The 17,722-nt window shown below is 40.3% G+C and overlaps 1 long non-coding RNA gene across 1 annotated transcript; it reads left to right on the top strand.

The window, feature by feature from the left end:
* Positions 1-1,169: 1,169 nt before the first annotated feature.
* On the top strand, positions 1,170-6,862 carry LOC138849049 (uncharacterized). Its single transcript, XR_011387419.1, has 2 exons — positions 1,170-4,745; positions 5,226-6,862. It is a non-coding gene; the product is annotated as an uncharacterized lncRNA (long non-coding RNA).
* Positions 6,863-17,722: the final 10,860 nt, after the last annotated feature.

The raw sequence follows: 17,722 nt of genomic DNA, 5'->3' as shown, positions 1-17,722 counted from the left end.
TAATGTCGCCTATCTTGTAACTCAAACTAAGAGAGTACTTGGGATTCTGGAAGCACCCTAAAGTACCACACATCTGCAATGTGCTATAACCCAGTGCTCAGTGCAGTGTCTTTGGATCATGGACGCTCACTAAATAATAGCCAAAGGAACAGAAACTTTGTATAACTGGCCCAGTTTTTTATACAGAGAAGGGGAGGGGGTTGTAATGTGACTTCTCTGTCATATATATCTCTATCTTTTACAAAAATGCTTTTTTATATTGTCTTGGATGCAAATATAGTTTTAAGACGCATTGTGTTGGTGAACATAGGTGGTGGAAATGTACTGCTTGATGGCAGAGGCTGTGTTCATAGTGACAATTGTAGGGCTCAGTCAATCGACTCAAACCAGACTCTTCCTGGGATGGGTTTCTCAGCCCCTGAGGTGTAACCGGCTCCTCCAAGGAGCCAGCACCATCTCCAAAGCTCACACCAGAAAAAACAAACAAACAAACAAACACACACACCACAACTGGCACAATAAACTGGAATCTTGAAAAGGAAGAGAATGGCTACCAGGCTGATATGTCACAGAAGAGGCAGAGGAACCAGTTTTTTCCTCCCAGTCAATGAACGAGGGGTGGGGCAGGTTGTCTGCAAGGCACCATGAGCTGTGGTCCTGGGCAGGACTCTTGACACCTTTATGACCACAGGAAGCAAACTATGCAAACAGATGACTTCAGTGTCTCCCAACCTTTTACAACTTCAATTCCTCTTTAAGAAAGCAAGAATTCTCCAATTTAGCCACATGCAGTGGCTGAGTGGGAAATGGAGGTAAATTTCACTACATAATTGGAAAGGACTTTCACAATGATAAAATTCCATGAAGTAGATACATATGCAGGCTAGTGCAAATGCACATATACACACACACAAGTCAACACTGAACAGGTGAAGTTCCCCTTTCTTTGTCTAAGGTTAACTTTTGCAAGCCAGGCAAATACATTATCCCCTATGCAGTAAATGGCATGTGATAAAGATAGGAAAACTTAAATGCTTATCCTATCTTTTTCTCCTTTAAAATGTTTGAATAATTAGACAAACTTTATCAATTTTGATGGAGTTTTTGTACATACTGGTGAATGTTTTAAACATTTCACCATTTGAAATTGTGTACCTTTTAAGGCAGCTTCTTTTTTTTTTTTTTTTTTTTTTTTTTTTTTTACAGGCAGAGTTAGACAGAAAGAGAGAGAGAGAGAGACAGAGAGAAAGGTCTTCCTTTTGCCGTTGGTTCACCCCCCAAGTGGCCCCTACGGCCAGTGTGCTGCTTCGGCTGGCGCGCTGCGCCGATCTGAAACCAGGAGCCAGGTGCTTCCTCCTGGTCTCCCATGTGGGTGCAGGGGCCCAAGGACCTGAACCATCCTCCACTGCACTCCTGGGCCACAGCAGAGAGTTGGACTGGAAGAGGAGCAACCGGGACAGAATCCGGTGCCCCGACTGGGACTAGAACCCGGTGTGCCAGTGCCACAGGTGGAGGATTAGCCTAGTGAGCCGCAGCGCCAGCCAAGGCAGTTTCTAATGAGAGTCATTTAGTACATTTCAACATATTTTATTATAATATGTTATAATATCTAAAACTTTTTTTTTTTTTTTTTTGACAGGCAGAGTGGACAGTGAGAGAGAAAGACAGAGAGAAAGGTCTTCCTTTTTGCCGTTGGTTCACCCTCCAATGGCCGGCCGGCGCATTGCGCTGATCTGAAGCCAGGAGCCAAGTACTTATCCTGGTCTCCCATGGGGTGCAGGGCCCAAGCACTTGGGCCGTCCTCCACTGCACTCTGGGGCCACAGCAGAGAGCTGGACTGGAAGAGGGGCAACCGGGACAGAATCTGGCACCCCAACCAAGACTAGAACCCAGCGGAGGATTAGCCTATTGAGCCGCGGCCCTGGCCTAAAACTTTTAATGTTTGAATAAAATTTTGAGCATGGCGTGTTACCAGAATGATATCAACTCAAATTTCAATTTCAATTTCAATTTCAATTTTTGGACTCCATTAAAATAATTAGAGGAATAATCTTTGATAGTTTATGGCACAAAGACATAAGTGATAGACTATAACAAGATTTATGGTCAAAATTCAATCAATTAGATTGCTAGAAGCTGCTTATCTGATTAATTCAGGCCAAAATATTTAGCTATTCCTTGAGAACAAAATTTCAGTCTGAAACATCTACTTCCCTTACATGCTTTAAGCTTGCCAAATTGCTCCATTCATCAATCCTTGAAGTTTTCAAAGATGTTTTGAGTGTATGACAGGCATACATCAGGTTGAGGACATTAGAAATAGTTCAGAAAGATCCTTTAGGTGGAAGATGTTACATCTCATAAGTAGTGCCAATGAAAAGAATGTATCTCCTCAATAAAAACAAAAGGACTTTGAAGATTAATTTTCAAAATAATTAACCAAATTTAAAATATTTTCTTTGTATTGTGCTGCAAGTATAACAACATTGATTTAAAAAAAAATTATTTATTATTTATTTGAAAGAGTTACAGGAGAGGCAGAGGCAGAGAGAGAAAGAGCTTCCATCCACTCATTCACTGCCCAGATGACCACAATGACCAGGGCTGGGCCAGGCCAAGCCAAGCCAGGAGGCAGGAGCTTCATCCAGGTCTCCTGTGTGGATGCAGGAGCCCAAGAACTTGGGCTGTCATTTGCTGCTTTCTCAGATGGATTATCAGGGAGCTGGATCTCAAGTGGAGCAGCTGGGACTCAAATCAGTGTTCATATGGGATGTGGGGTGTTGCAGATGGCAAGTTTATCTTTTTTTTTTTTTTTCAGGCAGAGTGGACAGTGAGAGAGAGAGAGAGAGACAGAGAGAAAAAGGTCTTCCTTTTGCCGTTGGTTCACTCTCCAATGGCCGCCGCGGGGGGCGCACCGTGCTGACCCGAAGGCAGGTGCCAGGTGCTTCTCTTGGTCTCCCATGGGATGCAGGGCCCAAGCACTTGGGCCATCCTCCACTGCACTCCCTAGCCACAGCAGAGAGATGGCCTGGAAGAGGGGCAACCAGGACAGAATCCGGGGCCCCAACTGGGACTAGAATCCGGTGTGCCGGCGCCACTAGGCGGAGGATTAGCCTATTGAGCTGAGGTGCCAGCCATTTTTTTTTACAGGCAGAGTGGACAAGTGAGAGAGAGAGACAGAGAGAAAGGAAGTTTATCTGTTATGCCACAGCACCAGATCACAGCACTGATATTTTAAGTGGCTTCATATTATATATCTGTTTAGTAATAACAATAGTTGCATAGATTGAGATTTAAGGACACTGTCTCTGAACCCAGACTCTGTGATCTATTTATTTATTTATTCATTCATTCATTCAAAAGGCAGAATGACAAAGAGAGAGACAGGAGAGATGTATCTTCCATCCCCTGTTTCAATCCCCAAATGCCCACAACAGCCAGGACTAGTCCAGACCAAAGCCAGGAGCCAAAAATTCCATCTGAATCTCCCACGTGGGTGGGTGGCAGGGACTCAAGTACTTGGGGCATCATTTGCTATTTTCCCAGGTGTAGTAGCAGGACTAGAAACACAGCAGCTGAGACTTGAATGGATACTCTAATATGGCACTTCCATGTTGTAAGTGGCAGCTTAACCTGATGTTCCATCGTGCTGGGAGGATCCAATGGGAATTTGATCCTACATCTAATATGTACAAACTGTATTCCTTTTATTGAAACTACTCAACATCCCTAGGCTTCAGTTTGCTCATCTGAAAAATGAGGCTTATAAGACTACCTACCTGCCAAGTTGCAATATTTAACTACAAAGCACTTAGGGGAGTACCTAACAGAGTGTGTAAGTCATACAAGTGTTAATTATACTAGCAGGGATATTTTTTCAGTGAACCATGGTAATTGTAATTATAATGTGATACATGATAATTGTGTAGATTTTTAAAAAAAGATTTATTTATTTATTTAAAAGAGTTACAGAGAGCAAGAGAGAGACAGAAATACAAAGGCAGAGATCCTCCATCCACTGGTTCACTCTCCAAAAGGCTGCAGTAGCCAGGGTTAAGCCAGGCTGAAACCAGGAACTAGGAGCTTCATCTGGGACTCCCATGTGGGTGGTAAGGGCCCAAACTTGTGGGCCATCTTCAGCTGTTTTACCCAGGCAGTTAGCAGGGAGTTCAATCAGAAGTGGATTAGCCAGGACACAAACTGCTGCCCATATGGGATGCTGTCATCATAGGCAGTGGCTTTACCTGCTATGCCACAATGCCAGCCCCTGTTGTATGGATTATATGTGCAGAAATGTATAGACATAAAAGCATATAGATGCAAAATGGTACAATGTCATGATATGCTAGTAAAATGAAAGTATGGCTTAGGTGTGGAATATGTGGCATAAGTAAGAATTCCTTCTTTCTCTTCCCACCAAAAAAGGAAAAATAAATCAATTCCACCAAAAAATTTCAAAAAGCTATTTACTCTTTCATAATGGATAGATATTGAGGTAAAGTTTATCTTAATCAACGTTGAGATGGGAATTTGGCTGAGCAGTTAAGACACCGTTTGATATGCATGCATCCCATATCAGAATGCCAAGATTTAAGGCCCACCTTTGTTTCTAATCCAGCTTTGTACTAATGCATGCTTGGGGAGGCAGCAGATGATGGTTCAAGTACTTGGGTCTTTGACACTCATGTAGGAGACCTGGATAGAATTCTAAGCTGGTGGCTTCAACTGTTGCAGCCATTTAGGGAGTTGTCGCTCCCCCTCTTCGTGGAGGAACAACACAGGACCCTGCGCTGTTCTTTCGTCTGCTCGGCCCTCCCCGGGTTTGCTGCTGGTTTTTCCCGGGTTGGCTACTGTCCCTTCCACCTCCGTGGAAGGGCGGTTCCCCCTGGCCACATTCCCCACTTCCGCAGGGGAGCGGCACACCGCCGGCCGGCTCTCTCGGGGGCTGCACAGGTGATCCCCTTAGATGTTCCCCTTAGATGTTCCTGGTGCATGCCGTCTCTCTCCTCCTTTATAGTCCTCCTCCGCCAATCCCAACTCGGCTGCCCACACGCCGAGTACGCTGCTCTCCTCCAATCAGGAGCAAGTCCTACAGTTTATTGGCTGAACTGGAGGCAGCTGTGTAGAAGCTGTTTTCTTCTCTCCCAGCGCCATATTGTGGGAGAGCAGATGCATAGAATAAGTCTTAATTCCAGTAACAGTATAGTCCGAGTTGCTCCCCACAGGAGTGAACCAGCAGGTGTGGGATCTCTTTTTGTCTATCTCTCTGCCTTTCAAAGAAATAAAATAAAAAATAAAAGCAATTTTAGAAAATCAAAGCTGTACTCCTTAAACAGTATTGAAGGGAGAAGTTTAGTTCATAGATAATTCTTAGTCATAGACTAATATTTTTAAAAATTTAACTCTGTATAATTAATCTATAACTACAACAGTAGGGTCTATTTATAGATCTTAAAATAAAATTCTACAAGTATGTAATCTAATTTAGTGGATGGGAGCACTCTTACTGTTTGAAAAAAAACTATAGCAAAATGCAGCACCCTCACTTATGAAAGTAAAATAACACATCTTCCATGATTTGAGTCATGTAATATTTTATTTTAATGGAACAAAGTAAGCAGGTTGGCTACTTTCTGGACCCTGCTACAAGTAGAAATATTTCTTGATTCAGGCTTTAGCTCCACAAAAATAAAAGCAAACAGCCCTGGCAGCTCATGCTTTCGGCAGTAGAGCAACTCTATATGGAAGAACGTAGATATACATAAAAGCAAAAGCTTGCAAGGAAACCATCCAGAATCTTTCTCAATAAAGAATCCCCTTTCTGTTTTTTTATTGTGAAAACCGTATTTTACCAAGTGTTGTATCTGTTTTAGGAAGAAAGACTGTCGTTAGTGATCTTAGTTTTTTTTTTTTTTTTAATTTATTTTATTTATTTAACAAGCAGAGTTACAGAGAGAGGTAGACAGAGAGAGAAGTCTTCCATCCGCTGGTTCATTCCCCTAGATGGCCACAATGGCCAGAGCTACGCCGATCCAAAGCCAGGAGCCAGGTGCTTCCTCCTGATCTTCAGTGCGTGTGCAGGGGTTCAAGGACTTGGGCCATCCTCCACTGCTATCCCAGGCCATAGCAGAGAGCTGGATCAGAAGAGGAGCAGCCAAGAATAGAACCGGCACCCATATGGGATGCTGGTGCTTGAGGCCAGGGCTTTAACCCACTGCACCACAGCACTTGCCCTGAACTTATTTTTGTATTATTTATTTATTTATTCAATGGTCTGGGAGACACACAGAGATGGACAAAGAGAGCACTGCTATTCACTGATTCACTATCCAAATGCCTGCAATAGCTGGGGCTGGACCAGCATGAATTCAGAAGCCAGAAACTCAGTCCAGGTCTCTCATATGTATGGAAGTGACCCTAGTACTTGATCCATTTCTTTCTGCCTGCGACCACCTTCTTCCCCTCACCCCCCTGCAGCCAGGGTCTGCATTACCAGGAACCTGGAGTCAGGAACCAGAGCTGAAAAATCCTACAAACTCTAAAATGGGGCACAGGCATCTTAACCAGTTCCTTAATCACAAGGCTAAATGCTTTTTTCAGTAAACTTTTATTTACTTTTTATTATGTAGAACTTAGGAAATATTGTTTACTATATTTGCATACTTATGGTTTTTCAAAGTAAGTAATTGATGGTCTTTATTGTTATACTGAGATGCAAGTTTTCCCACTATAGAATATTTCTTTGGGAGAATATATCATAGCTTAGTTGTCATTCTCCTGTGGGTGGACACTTGGTTGTTTTTAATACATTCTTGTATGAACATACTGAAAAAAATTGAATGAATAAATACAAGGTGCATAAGACTAGATGATATCACTTTAATAAAACTCAAGATCAATAAAACTTTGTCATATCTTATCTGAGGATATTTTATTTTTTTATTTTATTTTTTTTTTTTTTTTGACAGGCAGAGTGGACAGTGAGAGAGAGAGACAGAGAGAGAAAGGTCTTCCTTTGCCGTTGGTTCACCCTCCAATGGCCGCCGCTGCAGCCGGCGCACCGCGCTGATCCTGGCAGGAGCCAGGAGCCAGGTGCTTTTCCTGGTCTCCCATGGGGTGCAGGGCCCAAGCACCTGGGCCATCCTCCACTGCACTCCCTGGCCATAGCAGAGAGCTGGCCTGGAAGAGGGGCAACCGGGACAGAATCCGGCGCCCCAACCGGGACTAGAACCCAGTGTGCCGGCGCCGCAAGGTGGAGGATTAGCCTATTGAGCCACGGCGCCGGCTTATCTGAGGATATTTTAAAGAAAGATATTTTTGACAAATATATTTTAAAGAAACTATTCTTAGGGGAGAAATGGCTAAACAAGATTCATAAATGGAGATAAGTACGATGACTCAATAATATTTGTAATATCCTTTTTATAATTATTGTACCTTCAGAAATGTTCCTTTTAAAACTGTTTCATAAATTACACAGTATATTGTTTGTGTCTAATGTTAAATATTTTCAAAATTAGGAAAGATATTGTGACATTTGTTCTTCAAATCAAAATTGTGACTCAGATTAAGTAGAAATAATCACCCTTGTTTCAGAGATGAGAGAAATGAGATTTAAGTAATTTATACCAGTCCTAATGTTTGGGTATGGGCTGGAAACTTCATTTCATTCATCAATTGTTTAATTAATTTGATTTAAATTTCCATTGTTTCTCCCCCTCCTTGGGTGAGGCACTGTTATGCACCTGGTGATTTGGCTACTTGAGTCATTGAGAATCATGCTCAGTGCTTCCCTCTCACTACATCTACAACCAGTTGGTTACCAGCTCCTATTAACATTCTCTTCTAAAGAGGCCAAAGGCAATTCCCTTCTCATTCTCTGTGTTGGTATGACTACAACTGGGAACATCCTGCCTGTGGGCTGAATATGGCGGGTGAAATCATTTGGTCTGGCCCTGCGAAAGCAACTACAATCAAGACTTGGAAGTCAATAAATCCATAGCAGGCTGATTTTTAAGTTGTTAATTTTGTATGGCCCATGAATGGTGTTATAAGTATCCAAATGGTCGTTGGCAAAAAAATATTCTCCACCACTGCATGGATCAATCCATCTTCATTTTACCCTCAGACTGTGAAAACTACATTCTCACCTTTTGCCCAATTACCACAGTATAACACTAATCAAATCCATTGTAAAAGTGAAAAGCAGAGTTCACCTGCTGCCATGTGGGTTTCACTTCAATTTCCAACATTTTTTAATGGCTCCACATTTCCTGCAGGTTGAGGCTGATGGTTCTTGTAGGCTGACACCTCTGGATTCACTTCTTATTGTTCTAACTACTCACACTAAGTCCATCGAGATGTGCTGGTTACAAGGACACAGGTCCTCTTAAACACAATCATGAAACCTGGGGACCTTTCCTTTTGGGGAGTTAAATTGGATCAGGAACTTAGTGGTAAACCCAGATTCTACATTAAAAACAATTTATAAATCAGTAACTATATAAGATTTTAGAACAATTGTGGTTGGCCAGTTGAGATAATGTCACTTTGTATAGAATTGAATGAAATTCATCCATTCAGCAAATTTTTATTAGGTGGCTGCTACAAGCTAGTACTTACTTTAGGTAAAAAATACCTTGGTGAGCAAAACAGGTAAGTCTCTACTTTTGTGGAGCCTATATTCTATTTTAATTGTGTTTTACTATAAATAGTTATTGGCTGATTTGATTCTAAAATTTTCTCTTTTTATATTTCAGAACCAGAAAAAAGTTTTGTTTTTCATTGTCTTTTTTAGGTTTCCAAACACTTTAAGTAAACTTTGAAATCTCATCGGCCCTTGGCATTCATCCTCTAGGGCTGTCCAGTGGGTAAAATAGCCTGCCATGGCTCTATGGTCCTTCCTGTCCCTGAACTCTGTATATATTTCTCCCTTGCCTGCCACACTTTACTATCCTTTCCGCTAAAACCAGCTGAACTGATTTCACTGATCGATTCTTATGTGTGCTTCCAGATGAGATTCAGACTCCTCTATCTTCAAAAATTTTTGCCAATCTAACTGACCTGTCCCACTCTTGTCCTCAGTAAATCCAGTGAAAGCATATCACATTGCTTCCTGGCTCACACTCCCATTTGTGTCCTTTCATACTCACAATAAAATCCAAAGTCTTCACCATGTTTTCTACAAGATTTTTATACACTCTGGGAACTGGCTTACTCTCCTATTCCATTTCGTGCCAGTTTCCTTGTCTCTTCCTCTGGTCCAGTCACGCTGGTTTTCTTGCTGTTTTAGTGGATGATAAAAACAAACAAACACGCAAACACAACAACCAACTCCTGCCTCCAGTCCTTTGCGTTTGCTGTTGTCTGAGTTGGCAATGTTCTTCACATATTGGTGTTACATCCTTCCTTCATTCTAATATCTGCTCAAAAGTTGCCTCTTTGTGAAGCTTTCTCCAACCCTCTAACTAAAACAGCAATTTCTGCTAATATCTGCTTTCCAAGCTTTGCTTCCTTCACTGCACTTGCCATTTCCTTACTGATATTATACATTTTATCACTTGTTTCCTACTCCACTCACAACAAGCTAAATGCTATGAAATCTTAACTGTTTTTGTTTACTGCTAACCCTGTTACCTATAAGAGTGTTTGACCCATCATAGGGGCTCAATAAATATATTATGAATGATTGAAATATGAATGACACTTGGCACGATAAAGTATTTTCTGCTGGCATTACAATAAGGGAGATACGCATCACTCTTTTCCTTCTCATGCAGCATGAATAACAATATCTACTTCTTTGCTATATAACCCCCCACACCACATTCTGTCAAAGGGTAAAGGACAGAAGCCATATCTCATTCATTTCACTATGTAGGACTTATTGGGACTAATGTAGACCAATTTAGTCATTGATAAAATGCATTAAATTGTCTTCGCTGTGCAAAGTGCTGATTAGGTGTCCATAATTTAAAACTTTTACTATTCTAAATTTTTCTTGGAACCTGAGTGAGAGCTATTTTGTAACCCTCTGGTAGCTAATGCTGTATATTACAAAGGGGTACACTGTACATGCATGTGATTCTAATACTTATTTTGACTAGACTTCTATGTTGCATGTTGTGGAGATTATATGTATATTTATATTTCTATAATATATTTACATATAATGTTAATACATAGATGTAAATGTCCCTACCAAGTCATTACCCACATTTGTAGACACATTTAAAATACATGATTTACAGAAATTCCATGAATTTAAAATAAAAACAAAAATAAATTCTAGGTTTTTTTAATCATCTAAATCATGAGTATTGTCTTGTTTTGCTCATACTGCATTGAAGGGAAAGAAAAGCAAAAACCTTATCAGGAAATAATTCTCAAAAATGGTGTCATCTGCTTCCAGGCACACTTTAATATATTAATGTGTATTGTGCTTCCTCTCTTCAAACATGTCTATTTAGTAAGCATACATTATCATAAAAATTATTTCTAAATTTCTAGATACCTACTTCTTAGCTAATCCCTCGCTTGTCTTTGTCTTGTGGAATGAGACTATTTTCTCTCTTCCTTTTTTTTTTAAAGATGGAGCTCAAGTTTTTTGTTTTTGTTTTTAAGATTTATTTATTTTTTTTTTGAAAGGCAGAGTTACACAGATAGTGAGGAGACAAAAAGAGAGATATCTTCTTCCTTCCACTGGTTCACTTCAGAAATGGCCGCAATGACCAGGGCCAGGCCAAACCCAGGAGCCAGGAGTTTCTTCCTGGTTTCCCATGTGGGTGCAGGGGCCCAATCATGTGGATCATCCTCTGCTGCTTTTCCAGGCTCATTAGTAGGGAGCTGGATTGGAAATGAAACAGCAAAGACATAAACTGGCACCTATATGGGATGCAGGCACCGCAGGCTGAGGTTTAACCTCCCGAGCCACAGTACCAGCCACTTTTTCTCTTCTTTAGAAAGTGGTGTCCAAAGCAACTTTAACATTTCCCTCACCACAACTAACTTTATTTTATTTTATTTTATTTTATTTTATTTTATTTTATTTTATGTTTTTGACAGGCAGAGTGGACAGTGAGAGAGAGAGAGAGACAGAGAGAAAGGTCTTCCTTTTTGCCGTTGGTTCATCCTCCAATGGCCGCCGCTGCCAGAGTGCTGTGGCCGGCGCATTGTGCTGACCCGAAGCCAGGAGCCAGGTGCTTTTCCTGGTCTCCCTTGCGGGTGCAGGGCCCAAGGACCTGGGCCATCCTCCACTGCACTCCCGGGCCACAGCAGAGAGCTGGCCTGGAAGAGGGGCAACCGGGACAGAATCCAGCGCCCCAACCAGGACTAGAACCCGGTGTGCCGGAGCCGCAAGGTGGAGGATTAGCCTATTGAGCATCGGCGCTGGCCCACAACTAACTTTAGACAGGTGTTTTACCCTCACTATAAGCCACTGACTCCTTTTTCTTAAAGCATTATTTTGTTGTATTTTTTTTTTTTGTCAATTAGTGTTACATGTTTTAAAGAAACCTTTTATTTAATGAGTAGAAATTTCATAAATACAACTTTAGGAATTTGGTGATTCTTCCCACCATACTAGCCCTCCCATCCCCACTCCAGCCCCCCTTCCTCCTTCCACTCCCATTCCCATTCTCCATTAAGATTCATTTTCGGTTAACTTTATACACAGAAGACCGACTCTATACTAAATAAAGACTTTAACGATTTGCACACACACACACACACACAATATAAAAAAATGGAGAACAAGTTTTACAGTTAATTCTCATAATACAACTCACTGAGGACAGAGGTCCTACATGGGGAGTAGGTGCACAGTGACTCCTGTTGTTAATTTAACAATTAACAATCTCATATATGACATCAGTGATCACTGGAGCTCTTGACGTGAGCTGCCAAGGCTATGGAAGCCATTTGAGTCCACGATCTCTGCCCGTATTTAGACAAGGCCATAAGCAAAGTAGAAGTTCTCTCCTCCCATCAGAGAAAATACATCCTTCTTTGATGGCCCTTTCTTTCCACTGGGGTCTCACTCATAGAGATCCTTCATGTAGGACTTTTTAAATTTTTTTTAGTCACAGTGTCTTGGCTTTCCATGTCTGAAATGCTCTCCTGGGCTTTTCAGCCAGACCAGAATAATTAAGGACTGATTCTGAGGTCAGGGTGCTATTTAGAGCAATTGTCATTCTATGAGTCTGTTGTATGTCATTGTAAATGTTTTCTCTGTCTCTTTAAGATGTAAATCTTTTCCCCAGTCTGTTGCTAATCTTACAACTCAGAAAAATCTCTCTCAAGGACCTGGGAATCTTCTCTTTGAAATGTAATCAAGGAAGATAGTGCCCTTATCTCCTAGGAGGGTAGGAAGCTAACTTACATAATTGCCAATTAGCAAACACAGAAAGCCCAATCTCATTGACCAGGCTCCCCACTAGTTCATTCTAGTGCTTAAACACCCACAAGGCTTCTGTTTCACCTGAGTTGAAATGTCCTGACGTCTACTGCAGTGGTCTTCAGTAAAATCCTCTTATGTTTAACTTCATATGATCAATTCTTTGACAGTTTTTTTTTTTTTTAATATATCTTTGGTTTCTCTTTGGCTCTGAGGCTCCACCATGCAGTGGGTACCATTGTGCTATTTCATCTACTAAAGCATTTATCAAACTTGAGTCACATATAAGCCCCTTTTGTAAAAAGAGAAGAAAACAAATTTCTTGAAGCCCTCCAAATCTATGGAACTATCTACGGAACTGCTTCCCCCCATTTCCTTCCCTTCCTCCCCTTTCTTCATTGGTTTTTGCAGACATATTCTAATACACTCTATAACAACAAGCTTATTCATAATATTCAACAAGCAAAAAGTAGGAAGACCACGAGTTCCACAGGAGTATAAACAAGGGCTAAAAACAACAGTTACATCCCAAAGAATAGTACTTCTAAGAGCCAAATGAATGGACAGACTCACAGAACTGCAAGGTGTTCCTCTAAAAAACCTTACCTTTCGTGTAATTTAGAATTTCCTTTAGTTATTTTCCCTACTTCTTGCTGTATGCTTAAAATCTTAGAATTTTGTCCTCTAAGAGTGTGAACTTGGTCATTGATGCAAACAGTTAGACAGCCTCTATCTCAAATAACCATGGTGTGTAACAACTGGTAGATGACAGTCTTGGATCACTGCATGCTGCTGAAACCAATGGATTGCCCAAATAACACTGAATAAGAGACTCCTGGATTTAAGGTGGGGACATTTACTTAATAAAAATTTATGGTTTTGCTTATGGCATTTTTTTAAAAAGCTGTTTTTCAAATAAGTGTCATATGCTATCATTTTTATCAATACTAGGGTTTTTTTTTTTTTGCTTCTCTGTGAGCAATATAAAAAAATAACTGTTTGAAAGTTTACCTTTAAGAGAAATTGCATAATATACAGCTTATGAGAATACAAAGAAGAAATGAACAAAAGCAAATTTCTTATAAACCTGACTCCACTCAGATACATGTCACACAAAATAAATTACTCAAATAAGGTTCTAAAATAACCAGTGGAAGTGGCTATGTAATATTTGCAAGCCAGTGCTTAATATTTTATAGTTTAAAAAGTCATTTACAGAAATCTAGGCATTAAAAAACCCACATATGCAGAAATATATTCAGCTCTTGGGGCTTTTTGTGAAAGAAGTAGCAGCAGCTGTAAGGGGGTGCAGGTGGGGTGGGAGGAGAACCTGACTACAGGAAAGCAAAAGCAGCCAAAAAATAGACTGTGTTCAGGATTGTAAAAGCCAAGAATGCACAACTGAAGGAATGCCCAAAATGCCAACTCTTGAAAGATTTGTGGATTTTCAGATTGTTGATGTTAACCCCAAGTCCCTTTGGGTGATTTAGTTGCTAAAAATTTTCCCCCATCTCTGCAGTTTGGTCATAGTTTCCTGGTATATCCATATAATATATGGTACATAAATGTGAATTAACTAAAACACAAGAGTCTTCTGTGCCAAACTTCATTGAAAAGTACACATGTAAGTTTTTCTACTCTGAAGAGAAAGGTAAAATCAGGTTCCTTTCAGGCAGCAATGGCTCTAAAGGGGATGAGTCACAGCACTCAGGGTGGTAAACCTATTTATTTTTATTACACAACACTTTTAACTGGGGCCATTTTTAAAAGGCCAAATGACAGACGGGGCCAAGATTAGATGCATCCTCAGTAGACAGCTGGTGTGCTCCTGCCAGTTGAGGATTTACAGGAGTGAAGCTGCTAAGAAACAACCAACAACTGGGGGAAGGGAGAAGGAAGCAGAGGCAAATAACCTCCCTGAAGAAAGTTTAAAAAGAAAAAAACAGGTCACGGTAATTTCCCTCAGGACTGAAATGTGTGACATGAGTTTTTGCATTAAGTCAGAAATTTCAGAGTAGGAGGAACTAGGAAAGAACCCAAACCAAGGAGAATAAAGTCGCTATTGTATTTGGGAAGGCTCAAATAAAAAGCCACTGAGTTCTTTTCCAAACCAACTAGTTAAATGGTGTGCTATTTCTCAAAAAGAACTTGCTTCTAGGAAAAAGGAATTAGGCTTATTTTCCCATTCAATCATAGTCAGAAATTTAATAACTAATCAATTAAGGTGCATATGGTGGAAAGAAACCTCTGCACAGTGGCCAAAATTCACTCCAAGACTTATCATATGACAGTATGTTATATTGGATATATGACATCACTAGTGTAACCTCATTGTTCACTATCTTCAAAAATTATGATGCTGTTTCCAGCTTCTTCTAAAAATGACAGTCCTAGCTATAGTTAGACTGTCTAAGGATGTCATACACCTGCATTTAAACTTTGCACTAATCTAGTATGTAAGTAGGATTTAGGTTTTGGGAAATCTGATTGTTACTTTTTCCAGGAGCAGTATAAAAACTTGTTTAAGCCCATAATAGAGTAAAAGTTATCCAGAAATAAATCGTATACTTCTCTTAGATATACGACTTCCAAAAAAGTCAATGTTTTCAGAGCAGGCATCTGACATCGTGGTTACGATGCCACTTTGGGCACTTCAGTATCATATCAGTGTGCCTCAGTTCAAGTGCAAGCTTCATCCTCTATTCCAGCTTCCTGCTGATTTCTCGCCCTGGGAGGCAGCAGGTGATGACTGAAGTAACCGAGTCCCTGTCACCCATACAGCAGACTGGGATTGAGTTTCCAGGCTTTGGTTTGACCCAGCTCCAGCTGATACAGGAATTCAGATAAACACATTATTTTTTTTAAAAAAGAGAAAATTTGAGGAAAAAATATCTTCATGTACTAAATCAATATAGAAATGTATTGCTAAAGAACACCCCCAAAAGTGGTTGGAGGAATTGTTATAGGCCCCCTGAAACCAGTTCTCCTCACTTGATGTGTAGCAAGCCTTTTGCAGACATCAGGAGGGTAGAAGCAAATAGGAAATCATTGCAAAGTGCAGAGCAAGGAGCCAGGGAGCGATCTCTTAGTTCTCAGGCTACTTGAGTGGTGGGGACAAAGGATTCTTATAGGTTGAAAATGGGGTTGAGAAGTGCATTTTAAGTACGTACCCAAGTCCCTGATTGGTCTATAGTCCTCAGAGCCCTCTTTAGATTGGCTGGTGATTTCATGTTCTTTTGAGAATTTTGATTATGTAAATTGGGCTTCAGTCAATCTAGAGGCTACGTGCAAGTAGTAATTATTTTTTGCTCAGATCCCGGGGTTCCTGGAAAAGAAAACCCTCAAGACACAACCAAACATCTAGAATGTTATCCACAGGAGAGAAAAATGACCTCACGGAATCTTGTGTACAGGGACTGCTGCACTCAGTCCAGTGAGTTAATTTTTGTTAAGAGGTTGGTTTGCAATCATAAAAGTGGGGGAAGGAAACTTTCAGGTAAGGGAGAGAGGCGGGGGTACTGTGGCAGACTAGGACATGATGCTATTGAGCACCTTGCAGCCCAGGCACTCTATATAAGCTCAGTTTTAGAACACACAGCATCTTCTTGATGCCATCTATGGGAGCTGCAGGAAAGTCGGGGTTACATTTTCTAGACATGAACCTTTGGAGAGAAACTGAACACTGTCAGAAGATCCTCAAGGGTACTGGGGTAAAACTGATGCCTCAGTACTGTCAAGAATTAATACATTGTCTGAAACTTAACAAATGACTTTGAATTAATAAGAATGCCTTTAAATATGAGAGCTATGAATAATTCTATAAAAGTTGCTATAGAAAACAAATTAGCTATAAAGTCATATGAAAACTTACTAGTAGATTGAAATTTGCATAGTTAAGGTCTCAATATAGACTTGGGGAATGACTTACAGAATAAAATGGTGAAAAAATATAAAGTTATTTTTTTCTGAATTAAAGCATAAAAGATGAGGACTTTCATATGCTGTATTATTATGTTAGGATTCTCTAACTCAGAACCATTTAGTAACATTTTGATGCTATATATTTGTCTTATATAGCTTATATATTTTATGTTAATGTATACTTTCTTACATATTTTTCTTAGCAAACAAAATCAATTTGTATAAATTAAAATATTTTAATAAAAGCCATACAATTCAATCCTTAAAATTAATTTTCTGGAATATAAATGGTGTGAAACAATGAATATATGAAAATTCGAATTGCTTGAGGGTATACTTGTACATATGCTTACCAAAGCAAGGAGCACAGAGGAAGTGATTTAAATTATGGGGACAAGCTGGCGCCATGGCTCAATAGGCTAATCCTCCGCCTGTGGCACTGGCACACCGGGTTCTAGTCCCGGTCGGGGCGCCGGATTCTGTCCTGGTTGCCCCTTTCCAGCCCAGCTCTCTGCTGTGGCCCGGGAGTGCAGTGGAGGATGGTTCAGGTCCTTGGGCCCCTGCACCCCATGGGAGACCAGGAGGAAGCACCTGGCTCCTGCCTTTGGAACAGCGCAGTGCACCGGCCGCAGTGTGCTGGCCGCAGTGGCCATTTGTGGGGTGAACCAACGGCAAAGGAAGACCTTTCTCTCTGTCTCTCTCTCTCACTGTCCACTCTGCCTGTCAAAAAAAATAAATTATGGGGACAATTTCCTTAAAAGGACCAATTTCAAGGCCACCATGTATGTGAAAAGAGGGTTCTCAGGGCATGCCCCCAATTAGAATATATATATATATATATATATAGACGGCTGGAATAAAAGCATTGGTAGAACACGGATAACAGTGCACAGATTAAGAAAGTAGAAGCATGAAGAAGACAAGAGGAAAGGACCTTGGAGAGTGTCTGTGTGATGGGAATGGCTAAGAGACACAAAAGAACAAGGGTGCCTGATCTCCAGCTAGAAATTGCTTGTTGTACAGTTCTAGGAAAGTAAACCTTGTCTTTGTCCATATACTTTAGGGATTGGGTTCAGACATTAGCTATTTTTTTTTTTGCAATTAAAAATATTTTGGTGTGTACTACACATATGCATAGATATATTTTAAGCATACACTGCTTTGACACTCTTAAAAGCTTTTTACTATGGAAAAATTTTAAATAAGACAAAATCAGAGCTTACTCTAGTTAAATTATCACCTAACTTAATAACCAAGTCTTCATCAGATTTGTTTTTATAAACACCATCTCTTTGCCTGCTGCTTGCCTGTCTTCAATTATTTTGAAGCAAATGCTAACATCTTATCAATATACCTGTAAATATTTCAGTGTCTCACTTTTAAAATAAGAACACAATATTTTTACAA

Source organism: Oryctolagus cuniculus, chromosome 3 (assembly GCF_964237555.1).
Source record: "Oryctolagus cuniculus chromosome 3, mOryCun1.1, whole genome shotgun sequence".
NCBI lineage: Eukaryota > Metazoa > Chordata > Mammalia > Lagomorpha > Leporidae > Oryctolagus > Oryctolagus cuniculus.
The sequence above is the reverse complement of the archived record's forward strand: the minus strand, read 5'-3'. Positions and strand labels throughout refer to the sequence as shown.